This window comes from Phocoena sinus, chromosome 17 (assembly GCF_008692025.1).
Source record: "Phocoena sinus isolate mPhoSin1 chromosome 17, mPhoSin1.pri, whole genome shotgun sequence".
Lineage (NCBI taxonomy): Eukaryota > Metazoa > Chordata > Mammalia > Artiodactyla > Phocoenidae > Phocoena > Phocoena sinus.
Window position 1 is genome coordinate 45,301,106 of NC_045779.1, and position 12,710 is coordinate 45,313,815.

At 40.4% G+C, this 12,710-nt stretch overlaps 1 protein-coding gene across 7 annotated transcripts in view; it reads right to left on the bottom strand.

Annotated features, from left to right (window-relative positions):
• The window catches only part of NCALD (neurocalcin delta), a 439,862-nt gene that overhangs the window by 98,679 nt on the left and 328,473 nt on the right, over nucleotides 1-12,710 (bottom strand). The window lies entirely within an intron of this gene.

The following is a 12,710-nucleotide window of genomic DNA, read 5'->3' on the forward strand; positions in this document are numbered from 1 at the left end:
GAACATAATGCCGTCTGGGATTTCACAGAAAAGCTCTCAGAAGATATGACCCTTGAGTGAAGAATAAAGAGGAGTGAGCCAGTTGAGGAGCTGGGAGATGTACTGAGCAGAGAAAACAGTGGGTTTAAAACCTCAGAGACGAGAGGCCACATGGCGTGTTAGAGGAACTGAGAGGCCAGGATGGCAGAGCGCTGAGAAAAGTAAGTGGCACACGATGAGCAAGCCGGTTGTGGGCAGCTTATAGAGGGCTTTGTAAACGAATGTAAACAGGTAACTGAGGCACTCGCTCAAGGACACCCAGCTAACAGGTGGCAGATTGGACCCTAGGTCATCTGAGCTCTAATTCAGAGACCAACTAAACTTTTTAAAGTAATCTTTTAAAAGTTTTTTTCTGATTCTAACGGTAACACATGCTGATTGTAGAGAGAATGTATCTTCTATTGGCACAAAGGGCACTATGCAAATGGCCCCCAGGTACCCAGTACACACCTTGCGTGATGTATAACATCAAATGATCACCCTCAGCAAATCCATTATCCCCAGACACTAGACATCTTTAGAATGTCTTTAATTATAGGATTTGTCCAGACTGAGCCATACAAAAGTCACAGGATTAGGGTTCATGATGAAAATCTGTCCATTACACAAAGGACCCCACACTCTTTCCCATATGTCAGCTGCTTGCCCGTTTTTACTGCATGAAAATGTAGACTTGAAGATAATCGAGTGATTATACTCAGAAAGATATCTGATAAATTATATTTGCACATTCCCTGGTCTCTTCATGGCCTGGTCTCCAGAACGTCTCTGTCCATTTCAAAATCAGAAGATGGTGTTTTCATCACCCAACCACAGAAGCCCTTTAGGATGTCTCTGCCTCTCTCCGCACTGCCAGCAGCTCCAATTCCTTGGTCAAACCCAAACTGAGCACTTCTCATAAGGATTCATGCACCAGAATAGAAGCCCCTTGTCCTTCCTCCTGGGAAGGCGCTCTGCAAGGCTACGGAATCAACCTTTCCCTCCTAGTTGGAGCGGCAAGCAAACGAGCCCCAGGAAGCCTGGCCAGCAGATAAAGTGCTTGATTAAGATGCCCTCCTCTTCATAGTTAATTGGCAGATCGTTTTTAGAGTTCATGCCTTAGAATTCGTTCTTTCTGGATTGTCATTTTATTTTCCTGCCACCCACATTAAAAGAAAGTCTCTTTTGCCTGTCTTTGCAGTTCCCAAGCCTAATGATAATCACGGTTTCAGCCTATTGCCTTGAGATTCTGACAGCATAAATAATGCAGGTGCACAGAAATAAAATGTAGCTATGCTGGCTTTTGCTTCTCTAGCCAATCAACTACCAAAAAAAAGGAAAGAGACTGAATTGATAGAAAGATGCATTTTACTATCCAGCTGCCAAGGGGGCACTGCCGACAATGAGGATTTTAGAATAATAACCCTAAAGAGAGGAGGTTCAGAGCGTCCCATTCACTGCGGCCACAGCCTGAAAGACGCATTGTTCCCGACAGGTCAGGTGGAAGACCCCTCCCATGAATGCAGCATTCTGAGGAAATGCTAAGCCAACCATTTTTTAAAAGACCCTCTGACACCAGAAATTTCAAACATGATTTGGTTCTCAGGGAGCGATACCATATCCTCACAGGTGTGGGATAATCAGGCATCTAAGAACAGCAGCTTCTCCAAAAACAGCTGCGGAAAGGATAAAGATACAATTGGTCCATTTAAAATCTGTGCAGTGGACTCCCCGGCTTAATGTCTGCATTCTGAGAGCTGTGGCAGGGTTGCGAAATGGGGCTTTCCAGCTGCCAGAAAGAGGAGGGGCCCTGATATGAGGACTTTGCCCTGGGAGGTGTCTGAACTTAGAAATACATTTTTTAAAATGTCAACATATAAAACATTATAAAGGGAAATACTCAACAATAAAATATTCACCCATTCCATTATCCTGCTTAAGACTTTCCCCCCATGTTTTTCTCATGCTCTCTTCTAACCTTTAATTTTGACAGAGAGAAAAATGAACACAGTTACAAAGATAATATTTAGGTATGATTCTTTTATTGGCTTGTTTTGCACTTGGCACTGAGTGCTTTATGTGAGTTACCTCATTTGATCTTCATAACAGCCCCATGAGGTAAGTCCCATTATTACAGATATGAAGAAACTGAGTTTTAGAAGAGTGACCATCCTTGCCTGAGGTGCCTGACTTAATCCGTGGAGTTAGTTCACAGGAGAGCTGGTACTCACATCCAGAAGCCAAAGGTCTTCCCTTCTTTCCACTCATCGTGGGCTAATGAATACCTTCTGAAGCCTTCAGAGCCTCCATATTTATCCTTTCCAGTTGCTACATGAATTCCAATGAACTGATATGCCATGGTATATTTAATATTTAATTCTCTGACTGCTTCAGATTTCAGTTGCTTCTAGATTTTCTCTGTTATAAATAGCAACACATAAACATCTTTATACGTTTGCTTTTTTTCCTTTGAGCTGTTTCCTTGGGCAAAAGAGACTAATGAAAGTGACTACCGAGTCATAGGTACTGAAAGTTGGGCCTTTGATACTACTTCTCGTCAGACTTTTAAATGAACTGTAACTGTTTTTCTAGCCACTAGCAAGAACTGGATGTACTGTATCTCCACAGGCTTGTTAGCACTGCATCAGATAGATCTAGATCGATTGATCTATCTATAATTTATCTATTGTTCTTCGTTTATAAGTGCCAAATAACAACCTGTCATCACTCAGATTTTTATTTCTTGCCCTACTGGAGAGTTGAACAGTTTTTCATATATTTGTTTGCCATTTGTATTTCCCTGTCTAAAATTCTATTTAGTACTTCTGTATTCATTGAGACCCAGATTTCAATCCTCACCAGATACAGCTTTGTATAATTCCAAAACTAGTATCTTTCTCTCCCCAGTTCCCAGTCTGCTCAGTGAGATGGTGATGGTAATGATGATTCCAGCTTTATGTTAAGCTCCACCTACATTCCTTCCCACCCCGCTAGTTTTTACCAGAAGAGTCTGCGGCAGTGCCACGCCATTTTCTGACACGTTGTTACTCATGTACATCTGTATATATTCCTTAAAGGATTTCAGACCTTGATGAAGGAATGACCTTATTTGCAGTTACACTGTTCTAATGCTTCCCATAAGTCACGCCTGGTGAGATAAAGAGCACGGCGCCCTTTAAACAGAGTGAAGAGGAAAGGATGACCCACGTCCCAGCAGTAAACACACCGCAGTGAGGGAAGAAGCTAGGGCACTGGGCTGAGGTTCCACAAGAATTTCAGAAAAATGGGGCTGATGAGGCCCTATCATCTCACAAACCTGTGAATGAAACAGTGTCGAAAGCCTCCCTTCTTCTCAACTTTTCTTTTGTTAGGCTCCCTTTATTGTCTAGGACATTCTAAATTAGGTTATCTGCTACTAGCAATCAGAGGCTTCTGACTAATGTAGAACAGTCCCCTTCATAACTATAAGGGTAGGTATTTTCATTTATTTTTTATTATTAAGAGGGACTCAAGTATGAAGCCACTTGGCCATCTGTAAGACAACCACCATCCTCCACCCTTCACCTGCTGACCTCCAGGAATTTTGTACACAGATAGTGGTAATCCTGCTTTAATGAAAAATGGCATCAAAAATGAAGGTGCTTTTGAAGTCTTAAGAAGTTAGGGATTATTTAGCTTTAACATTTCTAATCTCGGGACGTTGCCTATTTTATTCACTCTGTATTCACAGCATTGAACAGTGCCTGGCACGTGGCAAGTGATCAAAATGTACTTGTTCAATGAATGAATGAATGGAAAGGTGAATGAATGAACTAAAATTCAGTTTTGAGGATAAAGACCCCGCAAAAAGATACAGATGTATGATCTGAATTTAGAAAACTGACTCAAGTGTGGTTTCTTCAACTTGGACTAGGGTCTAGGGATGTGAAATATTAAGGAAAACCAGTTTTTATCAGCTTTGAATTTTCTGAAAAATCATATCCAGTTTCTTCAGTTTTTGCCAAAGTAACATGTGCCCTGGTAACAAAGGAATCCCTGATGAAGAATGGGATAGGCTCTAAAGGCATTCTGACCATGGCGTGATCCATGAAAAAGCTAATTTCAAAGTAGCTTTTCCAGGTTAAACCAAAGCTACAAATGTCAGAGTATGTTGATCCTTGACCCTCAACTTCTCCAAAACAAAACACTTGAATATATGCAGCCAATATCTGAACTATCTACATTGGCACCAGCCTTCTAGTGCTTTCATAGCAGGAAATGGCAAATACCCAGTTACTTGGGAAAGCAACAGGGGAGCAAAACCAAATAGGGACCTTTTAATCATCAAGTGTATAGTAAATTCACGGTAAGAGTAAATCTGCATGTGACATTCCAGAGGATAGTTTTGCAGAGGAAGTGAATACTGTGATACCATGTGTGCAAGTACACACACATACACACAGAGATGATGTGATTTATCCACTACTATTATACACTGAATGTGTCCCCCTAAAATTCATATATTGAAATTCTAACCCCCAATGGATGGTATTAGGAGGTGGGGACTTGGAGAGGTAAATAGGTTATAAGGGCAGAGCCCACATGAATGGAATTAGAGCCCTACTAAGAGAAGCTCTAGAGAGCCCCTTTGCCCCTTCTGCCATGTGAGGACACAGCAAGAAGACACCCGTCTATGAACCAGGAAGTGGGCCTGCACTAGACACTAAATATGCCAGCACCTTGATCTTAGACTTTCCAGGCTCTAGTCTGTGAGAAATAAATATTTGTTATTTATAAGCTATGCATTATGGTATTCTGTTACCGCAGCCCAAATGGACTAAGACACCTACACCTGTGCTTGAAAACTCAGGTCACTTCAGTTCAACCAGTTGCTTTCTCCCCCAGAAAGCTTCCAGATATTCAACATATAAATGAGCTAAGTCTTTCTGATTTCTCATTTACAGATCTCTTTGTTAATCACTTAATATACTTTTATTGAGTCCTGATGAAATTATTATGTTTTTTTAACCAATAAAAAATTATACAATGGTAAACTGGTATTTATTAAGCACTTAGCCTATGCTAGCTATAGTATCTGAAAATTTTTGTACATGAACCAACATATTTTTACAATGACCCTTGAGGGGTAGGTATTATTTCCATTTTATGGAAGAGAGTACAGAAAAATTAATAACCTTCCCAGGTCACATAGCTAGTAAGTAGTGAAGAACTAAGTTGTCTCTGAACTAAGTTGTCTCTGAAAGTCATGATTCCTGTGGTCTGGCTCTACACAGCCCATGACGAGGGCAGGAACTTCCAAAACCCACAATCCAATAGCCACACATTTCTCGAGCTCTTCCTAAGTGCTAGCCCTCCACCAGGCTCTGTGTGGGGTTCAGAGATGAATGTAACCACCGCGGTGGTCCTCAAGGTGCTTACAATAATCTATTGGGAGGAAATGACAGAGAAGCAAATGAATATTATAAAAGGCCAATGAAACCTGTGTTATAAAGAGATTCAAGCAAAGAGATCTAGAAATTCAAGATGGGCACCAGTAAGCACTGGAGTGTACACTGTTTCCTTGAGTTCACAGTAGTATTACAGTAGAAAAAAATATTCTGGCAACCTATTTACAAATCCTATTTTTCCCACATCAAGGTCTCTCTTGGGTTGCAAGTAAAAAACTGCCATTATTTTCCAGGCTACAAAGCCACCATGTGCTGGCTGGAAAATGCTAGGCAGAGTTCTTATCCCCGCTCTGGAGACGAAGAGATGTGAAGGTTTGTCTGAGACTCTGCTTTCTTGGGGAGTGAGGGTGGTGCCTATAAAAGTAATTCCTTAGTGGCTGTATCAATTTACATTCCCACCAACAGTGCAAGAGGGTTCACTTTTCTCCACACCCTCTCTAGCATTTATTGTTTGTAGATGTTTTGATGATGGCCATTCTGACTGGAGTGAGGTGATACCTCATTGTAGTTTTGATTTGCATTTCTCTAATGATTTGTGATGTTGAGCATCCTTTCATGTGTTTGTTGGCAATCCGTATGTCTTCTTTGGAGAAATGTCTACTTAGGTCTTCTGCCCATTTTTGGATTGGGTTGTTTTTTTGATATTGAGCTGCATGAGCTGCTTGTAAATTTTGGAGATTAATCCTTTGTCAGTTGCTTCATTTGCAAATATTTTCTCCCATCCTGAGGTTTGTCTTTTCGAATTGTTTATGGTTTCCTTTGCTGTGCAAAAGCTTTTAAGTTTCATTAGGTCCCATTTGTTTATTTTTATTTCCATTTCTCTAGGAGGTGGGTCAAAAGGAATCCTGCTGTGATTTATGTCATAGAGTGTCCTGCCTATGTTTTCCTCTAAGAGTTTTCCTCTAAGAGTTTTATAGTATGGAGGCTCCTTGAAAAACTACAAATAGAACTACCATACGTCCCAGCAATTCCACTACTGGGCATATACCCTGAGAAAACCATAATTCAAAAAGAGTCATGTACCACAATGCTCACTGCAGCACTATTTACAATCGCCAGGACATGGAAGCAACCTAAGTGTCCATCAAAAGATGAATGGATAAAGAAGATGTGGCACATATATACAATGGAATATTTCTCAGCCATAAAAAGAAACAAAATTGAGTTATTTGTAGTGAGGTGGATGGACCTAGAGTCTGTCATATAGAGTGAAGTCAGAAAGAGAAAAACAAATACCATATGCTAACACATATATATGGAATCTAAAAAAAAAAGAAAGGTTCTGAAGAACCTAAGGGCAGGACAGAAATAAAGATGCAGACCTAGAGAATGGACTTGAGGACACGGGGAGGGGGAAGGGGAAGCTGAGACGAAGTGAGAGAGTGGCATGGACATATATACACTACCAAATGTAAAATAGATAGCTAGTGGGAAGCAGCCGCATAGCACAGGGAGATCAGCTCGCTGCTTTGTGACCAGCTAGAGGGGTGGGATAGGGAGGGTGGGAGGGAGACGCAAGAGGGAGGAGATATGGGGATATACGTATACGCATAGTTGATTCACTTTGTGATAAAGCAGAAACACACCATTATAAAGCAATTATACTCCAATAAAGATGTTAAAAAATAAGTAATTCCTACCTCATAAGGCTGTTGTAAGTATTAAATGAGAAATATTTGTATATCACCTAGCATTTTGTAAAAGCATAAGCCAAAGCTGCCTTCCTCCAAAACTTGCTGAAGAAACAAATTACATAAGATAAACTATAGCATGCATTGCTTGATTTTCTTCATTCATATTTCATCTTTAAATATTTAAAAAATGGAAGATATTTAAAATTTAAAATATTTGGGGAAGTGAAAAGAAAGCCAAGTGAACATTTATTCATTCATGAAGCTGGAAAGAGGGATGTGACACATTGTGCTGTTCCATGTCAGATTTGTCTAGAACACATTTTTCCTCTGTGTGAAGGACAGACATGAGCTGTCATTTGCCTGTTTGCTCTCAATTCTATTCCTTCCCTTCTAGGCTCAGCTCTGTTTTGCAGCGAGCTGGACTCTGCCAGCTAGCTACATTCTCCAGAATCCTGCCAACTGACTATCAATTAGATCCAAGCAGTGAGACACACTGGCATGTGTTTGGAAGATGCAAGGTGGAGAGAAGCCATTGCTCACCCTCTCTCTGCCTCCAGCCCCATGTCCAGCCATGGAGGCAGCAGGTGGCTCTGGACTCCATTGGTGCTGACTGTTCCGGGTGCAGCAGAAGCAGCCTTGAGTGGCTGTGGTCCAGTAGCCTTTGCAGTTCCAGCAGTAGCATCAGGGGGTCCAGGAGCAGATGCACACTTGGATAATTCCAAGGAGTGCACTTCTCAGCTCTGGGGCACCACCTCGGCTCTTTAGTTCTTCCAGTAATAGCAGCTTGACACTAACCTCTGTGTTATCCCACCTTCCCTTCTTTTGTTCCTTCAGCCCTTACTTTTGGAATCAGTCTCCTATTTTAAACCTCCTTTATTTGACATACCTAACGTGGTTTCTCTTTTCCTGATTAAACCTTTACTGATACATTTAGCCAAAAAAAAAAAAAAAAAAAAAAAGAATGAAAAATCCTTTTCTGATGACCAGAATCATATTTAACCCAAACAAAGCCCATAAAATGCAGTCTAATTGTTTTTATAAGCCTTGTCAGGATATAGAAATGTTCTTTGATATTTTGCAATTACGTAGAGTTCAAAAGTTTTCTGATGACAAACGGCATCGCTTCACGGAATGCCAGAATAGTTTTGGCAACTAGTTACAGTTTTAGAAAATTAAAGATATGGTGAGTATGTAGAATGTGAAAAAACTTTTTTCCTGCTGTTAGCAAGGCCATGAAATGTTCTACTTAATAAAAAGAGAAGAAAAAGAGATCTTAGAACTGGCTGAAAAACTAGGTCCTAGAACCTCTGTTTAAAAGGCTGCAATTGTAAGATGCACCCACATGAAAGACAAGAAGGATCTTTCAATATTCTTCCTTCAAGTTTAAGTTTCTATACACAAGGCCTCCCCATTGGTGAAAATCACTCCCACCAACCTCCTGAGTTTGGCCTGCCTTGGAATTTCACAGCGCTTTTTAGGACAAAGGTACCAAAACAATATTTTTCGTCAATCCTGACAAGATTTTCAGGAAATAAAAATGTAAAAACCATCAGTACCCAGGCTTCTTAAGGTCAATAGCATGGGGATAAAAACATTTCTAGAAAAAGGGAAGGAGCCAATGAATGTTTACAGGTTGATGGGTTCTCAGAATACTAGAAAATTCAAGACTGTACTCAAAATACATTGCTCTTTAACTGGGGTTTAAGATCAGAATACAGGAAAGCCCGAGAGAGAAGCCAGACCATTTTCTGAGTATGATGAAAGTTGACAACAACCCACTGGAAGCATCAGTGGAGCGATTACATAGGGCAGTGCCAACTGAGGCAAGAGAATAAGAAAATTCTGGAGAGATCCCTGTTTGCCTTCCAAAGTCCTAGGAAGAAAATTAAATGCAGCAGCTTACTTATTGATCTACATGGGGGCAGTCTGTGTTACAAATTTTCATTTCCCTTTGATCAACTGTCAGAAGGAAACAGTGTAAATCCTATAATTATCTGAACAAAATGTCATTTAATTGTCATGAAACTTCTATATCCAGTCAATTGTTTCTTTGTTCTGATCTCAAGGAATAAGGAAATAAAAAAAATAATCTCTGTAAGTAGAGCAGGGGACCTATGCTCTCTTCTAACTGTCATCTTGGCCCATTCCCAGCCTCTCTATAGAAGCTGGAATACGGTATTATTACTGGCAGTATTTGTACTGATCAGCATCAAACTCCCTATCTACTGAGCCCTCCCAGTTTCTACTGGCCTTTTGTACCCTGGTCCTGATGGGGACCAAAGCTGCACCCATGAATTACTGCTGTTCTCGCAGGCTGACAACAGCTTCCAAATTACAAATAAACCCACTATACTGGGGTACAAATAGGTACAGACTCTATTTTTCCTTAATAACTCACTATAGACTCATCCTCTTATTTTTATATAAGTTCTTACAATTTTTTTTTTTTTTTTTGGCGGAACCACTTCTCCTACCACCACTTTAGACGATGAGCTCATTAAATATACTACAAGTGTACCTTAGAGATACTGTAGGTTCAGTTCCAGACCATCACAATAAAGTGAATACTATAATAAATCAAGCCACATTGATTTCTTGGTTTTCCAGTGCATGTAAAAGTTATGTTTACACTATACTGTGGTCTATTAAATGTGCAACAGCATCACATCTAAAGAAAAATATACATACCCTAATTAAAAATACGTTATTGCTAAAAAATGCTACCCATCATCTGAGCCTTCACCAAGTTGTAACCTTTTTGCCAGTAGAGGGTATTGCCTTGAAGCTGATGGCTGCTGACTGATCAGAGTGGTGGTTGCCAAAGGCTGGGGTGACTGTGGAGGTTTCTTAAAATAAGACAACAATGAAGTCTGCCACATCAATTCACTCTTCCTTTCACAAACCATTTCTCTGTAGCATGCAATGCTGTTTAATGGTACTTTACCCACGACAGAACTTCTTTCAAAACTGGAGTCAAACTGCTGCTTCTTTATCAACAAAGTGTATGTCATATTCTAAACACTTTGTCGTCATTTCAACAATCTTCACCGCATCTTCACCAGGAGCAGATTCCATCTCAAGAAACCACTTTCTTTGTGCATCCAATAAGAAACAACTCCTCATCCATTCAAGTTTTATCTGAGATTACAGCAAGTCAGTCACTTCATCAAGCTCCACTTCTAAGTTTAGTTCTCTTGCTATTTTTATGACATCTGCAGTTACTTCTTTCACTAAAGTCGTGAACTTCTCAATGTCATCCATGAATCAACTTCTTCCAAACTCCTGTTAATGTTTATATTTTGACCTCTTCCCATGAATCATTTAGATACTTAAATGGTCTTTAGGTATCTAGAATGGTGAAGTTTTGGTGAATAGAAGTTTTTCAATTTACTTTGCCCAGAGCCATCAAAAGAATCACTTATCGGGCTTCCCTGGTGGCGCAGTGGTTGAGAGTCCGCCTGCTGATGCAGGGGACGTGGGTTCGTGCCCCGGTCCGGGAAGATCTCACATGCCACGGAGCAGCTGGGCCCGTGAGCCATGGCCGCTGAGCCTGCGCGTCCGGAGCCTGTGCTCCGCAACGGGAGAGGCCACAGCAGTGAGAGGCTCGCGTACCGCAAAAAAAAAAAAGAAAAAAAAAAGAATCACTTATCTATGGCAGCTATAGTCTTATGAAATGTATTTCTTAAATTTTAAGACTTGAAAGTTTAAATTATTCCTTGATCCATGGGCTACAGAATGATGTTGGGCTAGCAGGCATGAAAACAACATTCATCTCACTGTACATCTCTATCAGAGCTCTAGGGTGAGCTGTTGCATTCTCAATGAGCAGTAATATTTTGAAAGGCATTATTTTTCTGAACAGCAGTTATCCAGAGTGGGCTTAAAATATTCAGTAAACCACGTTGTAAACCAATGTACTGTCATTCAGGCTTTGTTGTTCCATTTATAGAGCACAGTCAGAGTAGATTTAGCATAACTCTTAGAGGACCTAGGATTTTCAGAATGGTAAATGAGCATTGGCTTCAATTTCAAGTCATCAGGTGCATTAGCCCCTAACAAGAGAGTCAGCCTGTTCTTTGAAGCTTTGAAGTCAGGCACTGACTTCTCCTCTCTAGCTATGGAAGTCCTAGATGGCATCTTCTTCCAATATAAGGGTATTTCATCTACATTGAAAATCTATTGTTTAGTGTAGCCACCTTCATTAATTATCTCAGCTAGATCTTCTGGATAACTTGGGGCAGCTTCTACACCAGCACTTGCTGTGGTATCTACCTTGCACTTTGATGTTATGAAGACGGCATCTTTCCTTAAATCTCATGAGCCAACCTCTGCTAACTTCAAACTTTTCTTCTTCAGCTTCCTCACCTCTCTCAGCCTTCACAGAATGGAATAGAATCAGGGCCTTGCTCTGGATTGGGCTTTAGCTTAAGGGAATGTTGTGGCTGGTTTGATTTTTTTCTATTCAGACCAGTAAAACTTTCTCTGTATCAGCAATAAGGCTGTTTTGCTTTTTTATCATTCGTGTGTTCACTGGAGTAGTACTTTTAATCTCCTTCAAGAACTTTTCCTTTGTATTCACAACTTGGCTTACTGTTTGGTGCAAGAGGCCTAGCTTTTGGCCTATCTTGGCTTTTGACATGCCTTCCTCACTAAGCTTAATCATTTCTAGTTTTTGATTGAAACTGACAGACATGTGCCTTGTCTTTTCACTTGAACACTTATAGGCCATTGTAGGTTTATTCATTGGCCCAATTTCAATATTGCTGCGTCTCAGGGAACAGGGAGGCCCGAGGGAAGGGAGAGAGATGAGGGAACAACAGGTCAGTGGAGCAGTCAGAACACACACATTTACCAGTTAAGTTTGCCGTCTTATATGGACGTGGTTTGTGGTGCTCCCAAACAATTACAATAGTAACATCAAAGATCACTGATCACAAATCACCAGAACAAATACAGTCATAATGAAAATATTTGAAGTATTGTGAGAATTATGAAAATGTGATACAGACACATGAAGTGAGCACATGCTGCTGGAAAAATGGTGCCAGTAGACTTGCCGGAAGCAGAGTTGCCACAAACCTTCAATTTGCAAAAAACGTAGTGACTGTGAAGTGCAATAAAGCAAAGCACAATAAACTGAGGTATGCCTGATCCTCTCCTTGTGAACCTTCTTTAGCTCAACAATAGCATCGGCTGAAAAGGACAAAGATTTCAGTGATTACTATTTACCTAGCAGTGCGGAAATCTTTATATTAACTCTTTTACTTAATCTTGACACGAACACTGTGAGGTAAAAGTATTATCCCCATCTTATAGGTGACAGAATTGAACAAACAGTATTTAAGATCATGGCTTCTGCTTTGCTTCTATGATTATGTGAATTTATGACCCCCCCCAATGGCTGAAGACTTCTCAAAAATATAGATAGATACATATCCACAAATCAGCACACTGCACAACTTCAAGGAGACATGTTGTATTTTGTGGGAAAAGCATGTCCAGGTGTCGTGCAATGCAGTGGTTCCAAGTATGACATCAGATGGAAACAGTTTTGAGTCTGACCCAAATTCCCAGAGTTGTGTTGGGAAAGGAAGGATTTCCTTAAAATCAT